Genomic DNA, 17379 nt, shown 5'->3' on the forward strand with positions numbered 1-17379 from the left:
AGATATGTGGTACCAAACATGCACAAGGTTCGAGCCGCATGTAGACGGAGCTGGAGCATTTCTATGGAATGGAGTGAATAAACTGTGCGGGCCGTGCAGTATCGTACTTTGCCTTCAATGTGCCATTACACTGCAGCTCAATCACCTCCATCTGAATCTGCACAGGTGCAGTTTCCACATCGACGCAAATGGGTTGCGAAACAACTCAAAATTCTTTTTGATCTTCAAAGTCACCAAAGTGCCGCGAACTCAGTGCGCAGTGCGCTCAGTTTATCAGCAAAGTGCGATTTGGGAACAACGTTGTGCTGACTTGGTTCAACATTACTTGACAACAGGGAAAGTGGGGCAAGTTGCAGTGGTGCATTTGTGTCTCCCATAAAAGTAGCTTCACTTGAAATCACTTTGTGATTTTGCACGGTAAAAACGCCTGCTGAAGTGTCAGATTCTTCTTTAACTCTTCTGCTTTCTGTATCTTCTGCTTTCAGGTCTTTCAGGTTATCTTGATGTTTTATCTCATAGTGCGTCTTAGATTAAATTCTGTAATTACAGCCACATTAGCTCCACAAATGAGATACATGGGTTTACTGGCAATGTCAGTAAACATATACTCAGCCTCCCATCGGTTTTAAAGGCTCCATGTTCAGAATCACCTTTTCTCGGCATCGTGTGGGCTAGCTTCGCAATAACTTGCAGCTTCATAAACTAGACTTGATTAACGCGTAAGTGTTAGGCAAGGCAGCTAAAGCGCTGCATTATGGGATCTGTAGTTTATTGTGTTACCAGCGCTTCATATCCCCGCCATTAATAACAATAATACAGTATATAAAATGATCTCTGGGCGGATATAATTACACGGGCGGATGTGGCCCGTTGGCCTTGAGTTTGACACATATGGACTAAATAGAACTTGAAATATTTTTTCAATGTGATCAGCAATTCAGATCGAGTTAGCAGCACTACAGTACATCGAGCCAGCGTGCTATTGTGGTTTTGCCTGTGTGCCTCAATAAGTTACCTCCCTCGCTCTTACTTTTTACCGTTCATCTAATGAATACACTGAGTATGGCTTTACCAAAACAATCATTGATAGCTAATAATTTCTGCATTAACCGCATAATTTTTCATACGCCTCAAACCAAGGGGATGAAGGTAAAATAAATCGGGAAGCAGCGTATATACTCAGTGCACCCTCTCGAATCAACCTCGGCTATAAAGGCGAAGGCTTTACCATTGCGCCACAACGTATGGTTTAACTATTTAAGCGTATGTAGATCGAGGTATATATATACATATATACTGTATATACCGTGCAGGCGGAGGAGTAGTGTGTTAAAGAAGTTATGAAAAGAAAAGGGAACATTTAAAAATAAGCGTAACATGAGTGTCAATATACAGTAATTGTTTTGTGAGAGTTAGGAGTGTTGCTGTCATCAAGGATTTGATTATCATTATTTCTTTCAATCAGGTTCGTATTTGTAGGATGCGTTGTGTTCAAGTTACATTCCGTGTTTGTCAATCGTTGTAAAGATGACAGGTTTCATTCATCGATTCGCTTCTTACTGCATCAATAAACAGCTCGTCTTCCTCTTTATCTGAGGCGTGACACACTGCATGCACGGGTTTTTTACACTGTGTTCCTTTAGCGGGACATTGACTTTTTCCACCGTCTGCTTTGTTTCCGCAGTAGCTGCACTTATGAATATGCTTGTATGTATAACACGCTTCATATTTTTTGCTGCCTTCTCAATTGTGTAATTTGTTTTTTGTTCAGCACTCTTTGGAACTGTTGCTTTTTGTCTGTGCACTGCGCCAGTTCACGTGAGCTTCGGTGTACATGCATCGAAGGTTTCCAGCTGTGCTGGTGCCATCTCGTGCGATGTCCACGGCTGTATTTAATGTTAGACCCGGCACTTAAAAGTTTCTCTCGCAGTTTCGCCGAGTTTGTGCCAAACACCACCCTGACCATCTCATCTTCCTCTGCATAAGCACAGTCCTTCACCCATGAATATTTAGCGGCAGTGTTTCTATTGGATTGCCGCTGGCGGACGGCCTTATATGGGCAGGCACTAAATTACGTGGAGGCGTAACTCCTCCCACGGGCATCGAGCAGAGGTCTATTATAGTATGTGGACGAAACAATAGGTTCCAGTTATGACCATTACGCGTAGAATTTCGAAATGAAACCTGCCCAACTTTTGTAAGTAAGCTGTAAGGAATGAGCCTGCCAAATTTCAGCCTTCTACCTACACGGGAAGTTGGAGAATTAGTGATGAGTCAGTCAGTGAGTGAGTGAGTGAGGGCTTTGCCTTTTATTAGTATAGATCAACACCAAATTTTATATATATTGTATATATATGTATATATATATATATATATATATATATATATATATATATATATATATATATATATTGTGGAATATGGTCGCCATTCATCCTGGCCAATACCCCCAGGCCGCTAAGTGGAGCCCTCCTTGCAGCGTGGAGATGCCCCGAATTCAAGCAGGTCATCATGGACTATGGAGTTTTAATACACAGCCCTGCTGGATAAGCCGAGTCACCAGAGAACGCTGCAGGGGAGCAGAGAGCGTTTATTTTCCATACAGCCGGAAATAAATCCCAGTTCACATGGTTGGAAGAAATAAAGTGTTTCCGGGCTGATGAAGAAAAGAAGTTTTTACCTGACCCGGAAGTGATAGAAAGTCTCATGGACTGAGGGACAGAAACACTTCCAGGTCAAGGTCTATAAGGACTATGGGAAATCCCAGACGACGAGCTGAGTTGGGAGGCAGGGTGGCTAAGCGTCTGGGAGTTGGAGGAATTGTTTTTGTTTATTTGAGTATTGTGGAGAAGAGCGTGCTTTGTGCACATTATAATTGTAATAAATATCATTATTGGACTTTTACCTGGTGTCTGACGTGTGTCTGAGGGTACAAGGGTGCGAGCAAACCCTAATCTGTCTATATATATATATATATATGCTACATGTGTTCTAATTGAAAGAACACAATGTGCACACTTAATGAGACAACACAAATATGTGTCATTTGCTATATGGGAATGGAGAAATATAATTGATGATGTGTGTGTGAAGGTGTGGGTGTGTGCGTTTTCTTTTTTTCTCTCTTTAATGTTTGCCAACTCTCTAGAACGGTACCACAATATTTATACATTATAGAATCTATGAATGTTCTGTCTCAAGAGGATGACCCCTGTGTAACTAGTTAATGGAGCAGTGTATTTGTTACTAAACCTGCTGACTGAACCACAGATAATTTTATATCAATAAATGATTGAAACAATAATTAAAAACAGCCTGATCCATTAAGCGAAAGAAACCCTGCAGATCTGAAAATGTGTAATGCGTTTTGGATTCCTTCAGGAAGTTTTGTATATGTGTGTGTGTGTAAGCATGCAGTTTGAGTGTAGAGTGCTGGGCGGAAGTGCAGCTTCTCAGAAGTTCTTGTGAGAAGCAAGCTGCACTCGATTTTGGCAGATGACAGGTAGACAAACCTCGCTCTGCTCGGAATTGACCAAGAGCCATGATGGAAAAGCACTGGACGTGAATGAATACCTGAAAAGCTTTCCTGCACGGCATAACAAATGTTGCCTTAAATCCTTTTAAGATTGTAGGAAGAACGCCTTTAGATCGCTAGACAGTCAGAGAGTTGAATAGATAGACAGATCTTTGTCCAGAGGAGAAATTTGAATTTTACATATACACACACACACACACACACACACACCAAAATGACCAAAAAGGAAGAAAATGAAAAGGAAGGCAAACGTCCCAGTCCCAGTCCCAGTGAAGCATTATGCAGACATATTACTGTTGGTATAAAGGAGCCCCTATAGTATTTCTTCACACACTTCAGCTGAATAATTCGTTGGCTGAAAGTCCTCAGTGTTAGTGTGTCAGAAACAGGATGTGCAGCATTGTTCATAATGGCATGCAGTTTCTTATATAGTTTCTCTGTGTTCCGAGACCAGTTCCAACCTGTAATTAATGTGGACCCCAAGTGCTTGTAGGATTGAGGTACCTCTACATCCACTCCTTGAATAGTGATGGGACATATAGACTCTTTGGTGTGGTGAAAGTTAATAAGTATTTCCTTGAAATATAGAATATTTCTTGAATATAACACCTTATACAGAATATGAAACCTTTATCCAAGGCAACCTATAACATGTGAAATTCAATTAGTTCCATTAGTTGTTTTTCCAATTGGAGCAGAGTCAGTTGAAATTACTTGCTCATGATCACACAGGGTCAGCAGCAGGATCTGAACCAACAACCTCAGTATTTGAAATCCAAAGACTTAACCACTCTGCTTAGTTATAAGCTAAAAATTAATCATTCCAGGGTTGGGCAACACTGTGTAATAAGTTACTTTTACTTATTACTCCTTTAATAGTACTACTTATTACTTGGTAACAAAAGTAATTACTTATGTTACTCTTTACATTACTTTAGTTATCCCAATCTGAAAAGTGACTTATAACCTGTTTTACCACCTTTAGAACTGAATTCAATTTAATTAAACAATAATTATTCAATAATCAGGCAACACTGAAGCCTCTCAAACCTGATATGATACAGTATATATTTATACACATAAGTACAATAAAGAATAAAATAAAGCAAGTCTTTCAAAACCTTTAACTATTTTTCTGCATATTCTGTACAGGATTATTAATAGTTATACAAAACATTGCATGACACCACATTTAGGCTGATACCATGTGTAGCTTCTTGTTTTCTCTGCCCTGATATAAATAATCAAGCTCCTAGTGTTCAGCTATGAAACAATGAATATATATTATTAGCAGAAGTTTCTTAAGGAGCTGTCATTAAAGCCCTGCCCTGAAGTGGCAGATACAATCACAGAGCATTGTGTCCCATCCCCTGTCCACATGTGTTTAATAAAGATATCAGTCAAGGGGTATCTAATTTGCATTTAATTTTATGAACCACTGACGCACTCTAGTAGGCCATTTAGCTGTGTGAGCATAAATATGAGATTAGTTGTGTTGAACTTTCATGGGATTTACAGTACTTCTATGACAGGTGCCAAACGTTTGAATTGCTTCCCACTTTAAAATGTAATAATTATTTATTCATTGTATTTACAACTTCAGTTCAGCAGTTGGAATAAGTCTGACTTGAGCACCAGTGGAGGGATGAAACAATATTTCATTTCAATTGGCTTTAAAAGTAGCAGTCCCATTTTCTTTTGTCTTGAACTTGTAACCATTCCAATGAAGAAATCTGTGAGAAAAGTACTGGCATCGCCATCTTCTTCTAAGCAATGAATTTATTTTATTGAGGACAGCTTACACTCACAAAATGTTGTTTTCTACCAGATCAGTAATATTGTTTTTCATTTTCTCAGCTTGTATTCATCTTCAAATCTTATACAACATGTCATGACTGCACTGCTTCTTCAGACTTTGGTTTTATTTCCAGAAGTGGAGTACTTTCATTTGGAGTATCACCTGTGCTGTTTGTTTCTTCATTTGGTTTATCCTCAGATTCCGTAGCTTTTTATTTGGATTTAAAGCGCCTGAAATTTCCTTGTATTTGTCTTGAACCTTACTCATGGTAATACCAGCTTTAAGTATTTTTGTTTTGTTTTTTTACTTGGTCCTTTGCTGTTATCTTCATCATATATTTTGTTTATTTTTCACTTTGTCCTTCGCTATCATCTTCATCATATATTTTAATTTCCCATTCAGCAACTTCTTTTTGGCTGAGGTTCTTAGGAGCTCGTCAAACATTTTATTGAAAGCAATGTTTCGGGTCTTCAGTGTATTTGTCATGCAATGCTGTTTTAGCACAGCACCAGTGATACAAACACGCAACTAATAATGCTAAAGTCAGAAGAATGAGTCCAACCACCTGTTTGGAAAATAAAAAAACCATGTCAGCCACAATGACAATAAATTTAAAAGAAAAATTCAACATCCTTAAGTAAATTGAGCTGCTTATTAAGTATCCATTAATAAAAACAAATGTTTTACATTGGCAAATAAAGTTGTAAAACTAGTACTTAACACTTTTGCATAATTTCTCATATGTTATGTGATTTACATTGTGAAGCAGAGACAAATTGGTAAACAGCATGATAAGCAATAAATAATAAAGTCAAGATAAAGAAATTAAAGAAATTTCAGACTGAATTCCAAAGTCAATGTTTTAATGTAATCATGAAACTTTTCCCTAATGATTAAAAATTTTTAAAACCTTCTCTCGAGAAATAAAGTGCAAATGGTAAACAGTGCTTATATGGTAATTATCCAGTAATTTGTGGATAAACAAAGCAACTGTGCTTCAAAGCAAGTGCACAAATATGTAAGGGTGGCTGATGTAATCAAACACACACCTTCTGGACATAAAATAACAATGAGCAGCATTGATTCAAACACTACAGTTAATGTATCAACAGACTACTCTAGTTACAGTTTTGAAATATTGACAAACAGCGTTGTTATGATACTATATGGGGCAAAGCATAGCAGTTTCCCTGTCAAAGAAAAAGAAAGAAAGAAAGAGTTTGAGTTTTAAATATATCTTTTTAAACATTATCAATCAAAACACAAAGCATCAAAACATCATAAAAGAAGAGAACATCTTATGTAATTCTAACTGTGCACTCTGCCATGGTTTCATAATAATTAATTCACAAAAGGAGGAAGATTAATTCACCAAGAAAAACACAATTCTCATTAACAATTAAACACACCACTGTTCTATAAAAGTTTGCAAATTGTGGGTCATCTTATAAAACTTGTAATCTATAAAAATTCTATTTTTGATTGTTCCCTAATGAAACACACCGACTCTATCACTCTTAATCTTTTCCTTTATAGTGATGTAGATGGCAAGCTTAGTCTGGCCCAATAACAAATTTGCTAACCTGCTAACTTTCAATATTGCTCTCAAGTTAGTAACACCATAGATAAAAACCTGATCTCTAAAACAAACACCCAAAATACTAAAAATGCTACCAAGTAGAGATAGAAGAGGTTGAATCCTAAAGAAAGGTTTTGATTTTAAATATACACTTTATTAATCAATAACAATCATTGTAAAAGAAATTACAGTCATAAGCTCTCAAAAATATATTTCAAGTAAACACAATTTCCAAAACTTGGTATTAGAATTACAAACAAAAAGAGTTCCTTTTTCCTGTTTATACAAATTGCTTCATTTATACACCACTGGTTAATAAATGTTTGCAGGCTAAAAGTCATTTTATATAATTTATATTCAAGAAATATTATTGCTCTTACTAAGACAGTAAACATTTTACCTAAATTAAAGCCTCTTTCATTATTGCTTTTTTTCTTTTCTTGACTTATAAATTGCATTTTTAAATGGCTCAAGAAAAACTGGCCATTCTATTACTCTCATTGTCCTTGACTCAGATACTCCACAAATAAATATAGATTCAGACTGCCTCAAGCTGGGCTGTAACTCCCTAAACCTCCCAGTATGTCCCTTCAGGGTGTGTCCGATTCTTCCTGAGCTGACTCTGATATCTCACCTGAACACACAATTTATAAAGTTCTTTCTCTTCTGCAGCACCGGTCAAGTGTTTAGAAATCCAGTGTGGCTTCCTGTAATCCATCTTGAGTTTGGATTGTTGATTAACTAAAAGGTTTGGAAATGCACAAAGTGGCTCAGAAGTGTCCACATTTTCAAAATAGTCTTTCAGCATTTCTTTAACCACTTGTGGGAAGCCTGAAATAGTTAGTCTTAAATTTTACAGAATTGCACTGAGAGTACACCACCTTGGTTGCAGTTATCCAGCTACTCTGTGTGTCATTAGTCAGATGTTTAATTTTCAACATCCCAGCATTCAACATTCATTGTTGCATGGACAAAAAGTCTGTTTAGGTAACCGAGTATGGGCATTTGTAAAATCCAGTACAGTGTAAGGGAATCTTTCTTAGAGCTTGCTTTCAGCCATTGCCAGCATCTCAAAAGACTATGGTAATATTTTGGAAGACTGGAAAAAGAGAAGGGAGTTGTCCGTCAAAATGTTCCAGTTGTAAAGCTCCCACTTGATGAAATAAAGTGCAAGCCAAAGGCTGCTCTGCCTTAGCCTGTGCTTTCCATTACAATAAAGTTCAGTAATTCCCTTTGAACATCAGATATCACATCCTGAGGGGGTTCAAGGCAAGGTAGTCTATGCCACAGAGCAGATGCTACCAGGTTATTACCAGGTTACACTGAAGAAATAACCAGGTCCATCGATTCAAATGATTCTTCACCAGTTACTCACTGCCAGTTCTTTTTCTCACTAGCTTCATCAACCAAATAAATACTAATCTCCTAACACCTCCTCTTGTCCAGCTCATTCCCCATGATAGCTGGTGTATTTCCACTCCCACAACAGTACTGCATAACTCTTATTCCAGTTGACCATTGCAGGTGAGGCTTTCTAAATCTTCCAAGACAGATGCCAATCCATCCACATTTCCATTATTTCAGATGATGACCATGATGTTATCTGCATAGGTGGAGTTCTTCAAAGGTGCAGAATACTGAGGGACAGACAGCCCTCCCAATACTTTCCTAAGTTTTACCAGTAGCAGCTCAATGTCCAGGTAGTACAACATCCCAGAAAGAAAGCACACCTGTCTAATCCCCTAGCTACTTTAAATTGAGTGATTTGAATGCCAGTGAAGAGTACCTTTAACATTTTAATAAAATCAGGAGGAAAGCTAAAATCTTCCATTAATTATAAATATTATCTTCCATTATCCATAAATAGTGATGATCCACTCTATCAAAGGCCTTCTTTGATCCAAAGAGATTAGTCCTCCATGCAGCCCAAAAAGCTTACAGACTTCAAAAATATCCTTTATAAAAAGATGTCATCATAAATGGATTTGTTTAGCACACAATATCCTGTGATCTGGATGAATCACATAACAACTCTATGACTTTTTAGCCAGTGTTTTAGAGAAAATCTTATAGTCCATACAGAGTAAAGCTACAAGTCTCTGATTCTTGATGTCACACAGGTCCCTTTCTTTGGAATAAGTGCAATGACCTTTTTTTCTGCAACTTAAAGGACGATATCCTCCTCCAAACCTTCCTGAAGAACAGCTAACAGGTCAGGTCCAACCAAGTCCCAAAGCATTTCATAAAATTCAACTGACAAGCCTTGTGCTTTTCCATGATTCAAGTTCTTCATGGCTTTGGTGACCTCTTGTAAGGTTTTGCTTCCTTTTAGCATGGACTGTTCTACCTCTGGAATTTTAGACAGTTCTGAAGGAAAATCCAAATTGACATTTATTACCTCTGTTAACTTACTAGAGTAGAGCTGAGAGTAAACCTACACAGCCCTAGTGCGGACCTGGTTTGTTCCTCTTGACTCTTGACTAGATGATCTGTGTATCATCTATCATCCGCTCTGACCTTGCTTCCTTTCCAGGCCAAATAAAAATATCTTCTGGGGCATCACATTCAGTCTGTTCTTGAAAATGAGATCTCAAGCCCCTGAACTTTATAATCTATCAACTGAGCCAACGCAGTTTTTTGTTTTCAAGATTTCTAAGCAGGAGTCTCCATCACTTAAAGCCTCTTCACTCCAGTATCTCCTCTTCTATGGCATTTGACACCCTACATTTCTGACGTCACAATGTGTACACCTAACTCTTTTAGCAAAAAACTTTTAGGGGCTGAGAGCCCTGGGGAAATAAAGCTTTTATAAAAAATATAAAGGGGATTTTTACACACAAACCCTTGATCTGGATGAACCAATCAACTTATGATTTTTAGAATTTTTTAAGAAAATTTAAGCCCATAAGAGAAAAGTTTTTAATTCTTGATGTAAATTGGGCCCCCTTTTTTGGAATAATTTTTTGATTTTTTAAATTTAAAAGATATCCCCCAAACCCTTTCCCCGAAGGGAAATAAAGGGGGTCCAACCAAAAGCCCCCCCAAAAAAAAAATTCAACCCGAAAAAAGCCCACATTTTTTCCAAATTTTTCCCGCGGTTTTTTGGGATTTTTGTGGGTTATTTTTCCCTTTTTCAGGGAACTTTCCACCTCCCGGAAATTTTTTAAAGGAAAAACCCAAATTTGACCATTTATTCCCTCTTTTAACTTATTAGGTGGGAGCTGAGGGTAAACCCTTTTGGGTTTTAGTTTTTTTCCTCTTGACCCCCTGCCCTAGATTTTTAAAAATTATCTATCATAAAAATTAATTTTTTTCCCCGGCCAAAAATAAAAAATTTTTGGGGGCATCACTTTCCCAGTCTGTTTTTGGAAATGGGTTTGGGGCCCTGAATTTTTAAACCCATCAACGGGAGAACCCCAGTTTTTTTTTTTTTCCCCAATTTTGGGGCCCCATCATTTAAAAAGCCTCTTCACCCCCGGGGTATCTCCTTTCTATGGCTTTTAAAACGCCCGGAACCTGTTTTTCAACTGGAAAAAAATTTCCCAAACCCTACCATTGTCTCTAGGGGAAGGGGAATTTTATTGATATTTTTTTTCCAAAAGTATAGAAAAAACATTTTTTAAAAAATGGGACTAAAGAGAAAAAGACTGTTAAAATCCCAAAAGAGAAAGTAGCAAATGCCAGTAATTTTGGGGGCAAAACTAGAGAATGATGGAAAAAGGCGGGGGGGACAATACAAGGAGGTAAAAAAACCACAAGTAAAAAAATTTAAAAACCTTCCAAGGAAAAATTCACCCAGGGCTGCCCCATTATGTCTTATTTGGCCCCCCCTAAAAAGCCATCCACCATCCTGGGCAAAAATTGACACCCCCCTCGGGGGCTGGGGGTGAGGCTGGGTGAATTCCCAAAGTTTTCAGTCAGTTAAAATTCCCCAAAACACATACCCCAAACCCAGTCCAAAGGGTACCGGGTTTTTTCAAAAGGCATTTTTTCCCCCCGGATTTTTGGGGAAAATTTTGGAACCCCCCGGGGCCTTTTTAAACCTAAAAAAGGGCCCAAAAGGGTCCGCCAGAGGCCCGTTTTTGGGGCCCCTTTTAAATACAATCGCCAAAGGAATACCCCCCAAATTCCTGAAGGGTTTCCTTGGTAACCTTTCGCAATGGCCCTTTTTAAAAATAAAACCGGGCCTTTTAACCCCCCTTTCAAAAAATTTCAATTTTTTCCCGGCTTAATACCTTTTTTAAACAAGTGGTTTCCTTTTGAAATACGGGAATTTCTTTTTAAAATTTAAACCCCAAATTTAAACCCCAAAAATTTTTTTTAAAGGGAACAAACCCCAGGGGGGGGAAAAAAAAGGGGCCCCCCCGGGCTTTCCGGCTTTTTGTTTTTTTTTTAAGAAAAAGGGGTTTTAAAAAAACCCCGGCCGGGCCCAAAAAGGCATTTCACCAAATCCCCCATGAGTATCGTCAATGGTTAAGGACGCGTCCGACAAATCACCCTCCTCCCCATTATCAAAACCAGAGATTCTTCTCCTCAGCGGATGTCTCCGTTTCACTACTTACTCATCTTAGAGACAACGTGCTTTTCAGTGTTTTGATGCCTTCTCACAGCTTTAGGGACCTTAAAATCGCCATTTTCTTCTACAATTTACATTTCTGTATCTCTCCATATACTCTCGATCGTTAATTCATTGTCATTCTCACGTACGCTCCGTAGCTACACTATCCTTACTTTTAACGTTGCTGCCTTCTTCCCCAATGATTTCATCCCCGCCTCCATTTACACTCTTGCTACTCCTATCACTCTGATCAATTTCATTTTGAACCGACACACGATTAGACATTAGAGGTTGTGTACCAGGTGTTTTTTTTTTCTTCGCCTATACGTCTCTGTCTACTTCAGGATCAGTGTCCACTCTTGGGCACTTTACGAGCGATGTGTCCAGCACCACCACATTTAAAACACTTCATAGGTTCAGGAGAAACAAAGATAACATATCGAAGCCATTCATCTTAACTTTAGAGCTAAGTTTAACTCTTCATTTACTTCCTTTTGAATCCCTGCTTGCCTAAACCCAAACGGGATTTTCTTTATCGGAGACACTAGCTGCCCGTAACGAGAAATCTCTTTTCCAGAGGTTTATTAGATAGAAAAGGTTGGAACACTGAACAGAATGATGTTTTTAACAGGTGTGGCAAGAGGCATTAAGGGGATCAGACTGCCTTTAATAACAACTCCATTGTCCAAAAAACTTATTATGAGTCTCAGTACTGGCGCAAGCTCCGGCCTCTCACCGCTCTCACCAAAAGAAAGAAAGAAAGAAAGACTTTACTCAGTACAACTTTGCTGTTCTTCTCTTTACTGTATGAATTAGCATTAACAGACTGCTGGTATAATGCAGTATGATATAAAATAAAGGCATTACGAAAGTAATAAATGTACATTTTGAACATGTCAGTTGTAGTAATTATAGATGTTATGATATAGTTTGATTTAAAGAAAAGCTTGTAATAATTAAGAAAGATTCTAAATAACAGAAAAGTAATCAATTAAAGACTTTCAGGAAATGAATCACAGCCAGGTTAATTTAATTTCTTAAAAGTAAAAGAAAGTGAAAGTTCTAGCTGAAGAAAATGAGGATGATTTTAACTTTGGGATGCCAAAAGCTTACCTGCGAAACTTCTTTATAATAAAATTCATTTTCTTTGTGAAGTTTTCCAGTTCCTCAAATGTAACCGTTTTGTTCAAGTAGCTTAGTACACATTTCAAATGAGTCCTTCTTGCAGCAAAATAAAGCACCAAAAATAGCAGTGACTAATTGCACTAATATTTCACACGTAGAAATATTCTTTATAAAATGCACCTTTCTGATTTTAACAAGTTGAATCATAAAAATCGCAATAAAGGGTGGAAAGATAACTAAACAAGCAAAATGTGTCTCTCTCAGTCCTTTATTTCCTATACACACGTAAAGGCTGTGATCTAAAACATAGTCAAAACCTACGAAGAAAAGTATTAAAATAAATTCTGAAAAATGTTGTTTCCATATGAATTGTATATTTTGTAGATGTTATCGATAAATCGTCTGAAAGTCATTTTAAGTAGGAGCCTTCCTCAAGTACTGTCTTCAGCATGAGAGTTTTGCACTAAAGATTACGTCTGTGTAAAAGGAATTCAGGAGGCTCCGCCCATTTCCTGCAACAAAGCAGATCATAACACTTTCAGTTTAGATACATGTATTTTTTATGCAATGCTCTTTCTCAGTTTAGCACAGAGCAATAACAAGAGATAAATAAAAATTCTGTAACTGAAACCTGCATAAAAACAATATGACTTGCTTAGATTTCTGAGAAAATTAACCATAAAATGAGACCCTTTGGTTAAAATGTAATAAAAGTCATACTAATACAGATTTAGCTAGCACAATACTATATATGGCCCTTTGAATATTTAAGGGGAACAAACAGAAAGTCAATTAAATTAAGAAAAATTAAACATCTGGAGCCTGCAATCTTTGACAACCTATCAGCACACATCAAATGATGAAATGCAGCATTTCAGGTTTAGCAAATCAATAAATATAAGCAGTACACTTTTAAATTTTCTTTAGAAACACACTTATCTGTGTTCTGCTGTTTCTAACCTGTCATATAATGTTACAGATTTAATTATATCTGATGATATTTGGATGTTTGTATTCTCCAATGAGGTGGCCTCAAGGATAGTTAGGTTCTATTTTAATTTGCACTAGATGCTGCTGTAATCCTTCCTATACAGCCATAGGTCATAATTTATGTGTTTCCAAAAAAATATATGGTTAGAAGATTATAGTGTTCAGGACCCAGTTTAATGCATATGTCACAAACATAATTTCTAAAACCATCCATCCATTTTCAAACTCACTTATCCTGAGCAGGGTAGCAGTCTGTCCAGGTCTTTCTCGGCAAGACAAGAACAATGTCTGGACAGGACACCAGACTATCACCCAAACTCAAATCAGTTATGCCAAATGCAGAGTGGTGTGTTCATGTGTGCTGGGGTACGAGTCTTTCCCAGAAACACCTGCACACCTTTTGGATATGGTTAGCTTTGCTACCTTACATTTTCAAGATTTCTGGATTTTAAACTTAAATTGCATAGACAATCTCTGGGTACAATTTTCATATTCTCTCTGTGGGCTTTCTTCAGTTTTATTTTCCAGTCAAAAGATGCCATTTAATCTTATTGGTGACTGTTAGAGATATTAATTATAAAGAGACACGGATCACATTAAAAGGTGCACCTCCCAGCAGGCACGAGAGTGTCTATTATGGGATGTTAAAAAGGCGAAGAAGGTGCACGAGTGCCGCAATAGTCAATTCCGCATTTGTTTGATATAAGTAAGAATCAGCAGTGTACCGAGTTAAGATAAGTGTGCGTTGATGACCAGAGGTGAGTTCGTTTGCATTTAACTTGTATTTTATGTTTTTTATATGTTAAGACGTCAAGTTGTTTACATGTACTGATTGCGTTATTGATTTGGATTCTATACTGCCGGTAAGCTAGTGCTTAATTTCAGTAATACTGCCATCTAGTGGACTTTGGGTACTTTATCAATAAGTTTTATGTATTCTTTTTTATTGTAGACCACACATACAAATCCACCTATACCTATTCGAGTACAGGTGTATATCTCCAAATAAATGAGTTCAATTTCAATCTAAGCTGCTGTGTGGAATTCTCTGCATCATTTACCAGTGTCCTGATCGACACTCTGGAGTGAACACAATAAGTCCTGAACATACTAAAGATATAGTGGTCCTTTGTTACAAAATTTGGTCCTTCGAGCCGGATAGTGTGTTTACAACGGAAGAAAGATGTCAGAGTATCAGTCCTACAGTAACCGTCCTCGACGCTTGACCCGTCCACCAGCCTATCTTAAAGAATTTGAAGTTCAGTATCCTGGTCAAGTTCCATTACCATCTGTGGCCCATACAGCACGCCCATCACCTGATAAGGAAAGGTATCAAGAGTATACCAATAAATACTACATCCCAATGAAGTCAACAAATCACTTTGCAGCCTCATCTCCTACCAGTCAGTACAGTTCCAATGGAGGAGAGAATAGATTGCACACTACAGTGGATCGTGGGATGTACAAGATGTGAAAACACCTTTACTTCAAACAGAAGATGCTGATTTCTTACCACTGAGATACAACTTAGTTATTCACGACCTTGAACTTGAGAATCAACAGTTAAGACAGACTACACAGTCCATGAGAGGAGATCAGGCTTATGGGAGATGCAAGTAGGCATTCAAGAGCAGTTAAAAATAAATCAACAACTGCCCTCAACCCAAGGCAACTGACCCAAGATCAAGTTCCCCCCGTGCCTGCACCCAGAACTCGTATTAGATCAGCTGAGAAGATTGCCTTTAACTTTGATCGAAATACTCCACCACTACCCGCTCCGCGGCATAGACAAGTGGCAGATAAACAAGAAAAAACCTCTCTTGATGACAGTGAACCTAGTACGGGCCGAAACTTCATTCATCATAGACCATCAGGAGAGCAGCAAGCTCTTATGGTTCCAGAACCCCCAGGCATTCAATACGTATGTGAAGAATCTTCTCCTATGTATGGATCTGTAAACCATTGTTCCCACAACCAAGTTATTTGTTGCATACTCCTATTAGACAATATCAAGATATTCGGAAGTCGGAGCCACTAGAACTGACTCAAACCTATTCAATACCTCACGAACAGCACTGTTCTTATCCTCCCATGTTGCATTCTGCTCAAACAGGACAGCAGCACAGGGTTATTAAGCAAGAAATGACGTATAGAGGTCCAAAACCAACAATTCCACATTTCAGTCATAGGGATCCCAGTGAGTTTGCCCGTCTCAGATTAGCTCTGGTGAACCTACTGCCAGAAGATGCCACCGAGCTCTTTAAATATCAGGTGTTGTTGGATCATCTGAAGCTAGAAGAGGCACGTCTAATAGCTGACTCATTTCTGAACTCGGTTACTCCCTATACAGACACAATGGCAGCATTAACAGAAAGATTTGGACAACCTCATCACCTAGCTTTGAGTAAAATAGCCACAGTTATGGACTCGCCTGATATTCAACCTGGTGATGCAGCAGGATTTGAAAAGTTTGCCCTTCAGATACAAGCCTTAGTGGGCCTACTCCAAACTTTAGGTCCAGAAGGTGATATCGAATTACGTTGTGGCTCACATGTGCTCGTTTACTAACCAAATTACCTTCAGGTTGATCATCCTTTAGAAGACAAATGTGCTACCAACCGGGCACTATTTATACCCTTCTGGATCTAGCAAAATGGCTTAAATTTGAATCTTGGTGCCAAAACTATGAAGGCCAAACCAGAGGCAAAGGACACAAGGATCGAGCGATGCACAGACCAGACAACAGAAAAGATATAGGAGCTAAAACCCGACAGATCACTATCTTTCATGGCACAGAGCAGTCTTCAGTGTCACCTACTTTGACATCATCAGCATCCGTGTCACATTCTACAAGTAAGAAGCCTGAGAAGAGCAAAGTTTTCTGCCCATACTGTGATAGCACTGAGCATTACCTGAGTCAATGCTCTCAATTTCAACAGCTTAATAAGGAGCAGATAATCAACTGGATTAAAACTAAAAATAGATGCTGGAGGTGTGGACGAGCCCATCAAGCTGCTCAGTGCACACTGAAGAAACCATGTCATCTCTGTAACAGGAAGCATCTTCAAATCCTGCATGAAGTAAACGATAGATCACCAAAGGAAGAAATTTGTTTAGTGAGTTCTACAAGTGAAACTCTGTACCTAGATAAACCCGAAGGCTCCAGCCAGCCATCCTCCTTAAAATAATTCAAAGTTCGTCTACAACACCAAGATGAAGTTTTAGACACTTATGCTATTCTTGATGATGGATCAGAGAGAACAATCCTGTTATCTGATGCTACCCAGAAACTAGGTCTGAAGGGAGAACCAGAGGATCTAATACTAAGGACCATTAGACAAGATGTGAAGACACTGCATGGTGCTTCAGTATCCTTCAGAATAGCTTCAGTTTCAACCTAACAAGAATTATCTTATCACAAGAGCCTTTACAGCTGATCAACTGAGTCTGGCAGAACACTCATACCCAATAGCAGACCTACAGCAACGATACAACCACTTAAAGGGTCTTCCACTACAACCTGTTCATAAAGCATTCCCTCTCTTGTTGATTGGAGCTGATCATCCACACTTGATCACCCCTATTGCACCTGTGCCTTGGACCACCAGGGGGTCCTGCAGCAGTTAAGACCAGATTAGGGTGGACATTACAAGGTCCAGCGCAACTACTTAAGGAGAACCTGCAACCACAGCAATGCCTTCATATTACCCTCACCCCTTCAATGTCTGAACTTTTCAGAAATGTTGAAAGACTCTGGCAAACAGACATCATACCTTACAGAAATGAGAGACTCC

The 17379-nt window shown here is 38.4% G+C and overlaps 1 long non-coding RNA gene across 1 annotated transcript; it reads right to left on the reverse strand.

Moving 5' to 3' along the window:
- Positions 1 to 5231: 5231 nt before the first annotated feature.
- LOC120522475 lies at positions 5232 to 12661 on the reverse strand. The gene is made up of 2 exons (XR_005632394.1): positions 12584 to 12661; positions 5232 to 5898 (listed from the first exon to the last, which is right to left on the reverse strand). It is a non-coding gene; the product is annotated as an uncharacterized LOC120522475 (long non-coding RNA).
- Between the last annotated feature and the right edge of the window lie 4718 nt (positions 12662 to 17379).

The sequence above is a fragment of the Polypterus senegalus genome, unplaced genomic scaffold (assembly GCF_016835505.1).
Source record: "Polypterus senegalus isolate Bchr_013 unplaced genomic scaffold, ASM1683550v1 scaffold_5299, whole genome shotgun sequence".
In the NCBI taxonomy this organism is placed as follows: Eukaryota; Metazoa; Chordata; class Cladistia; order Polypteriformes; family Polypteridae; genus Polypterus; species Polypterus senegalus.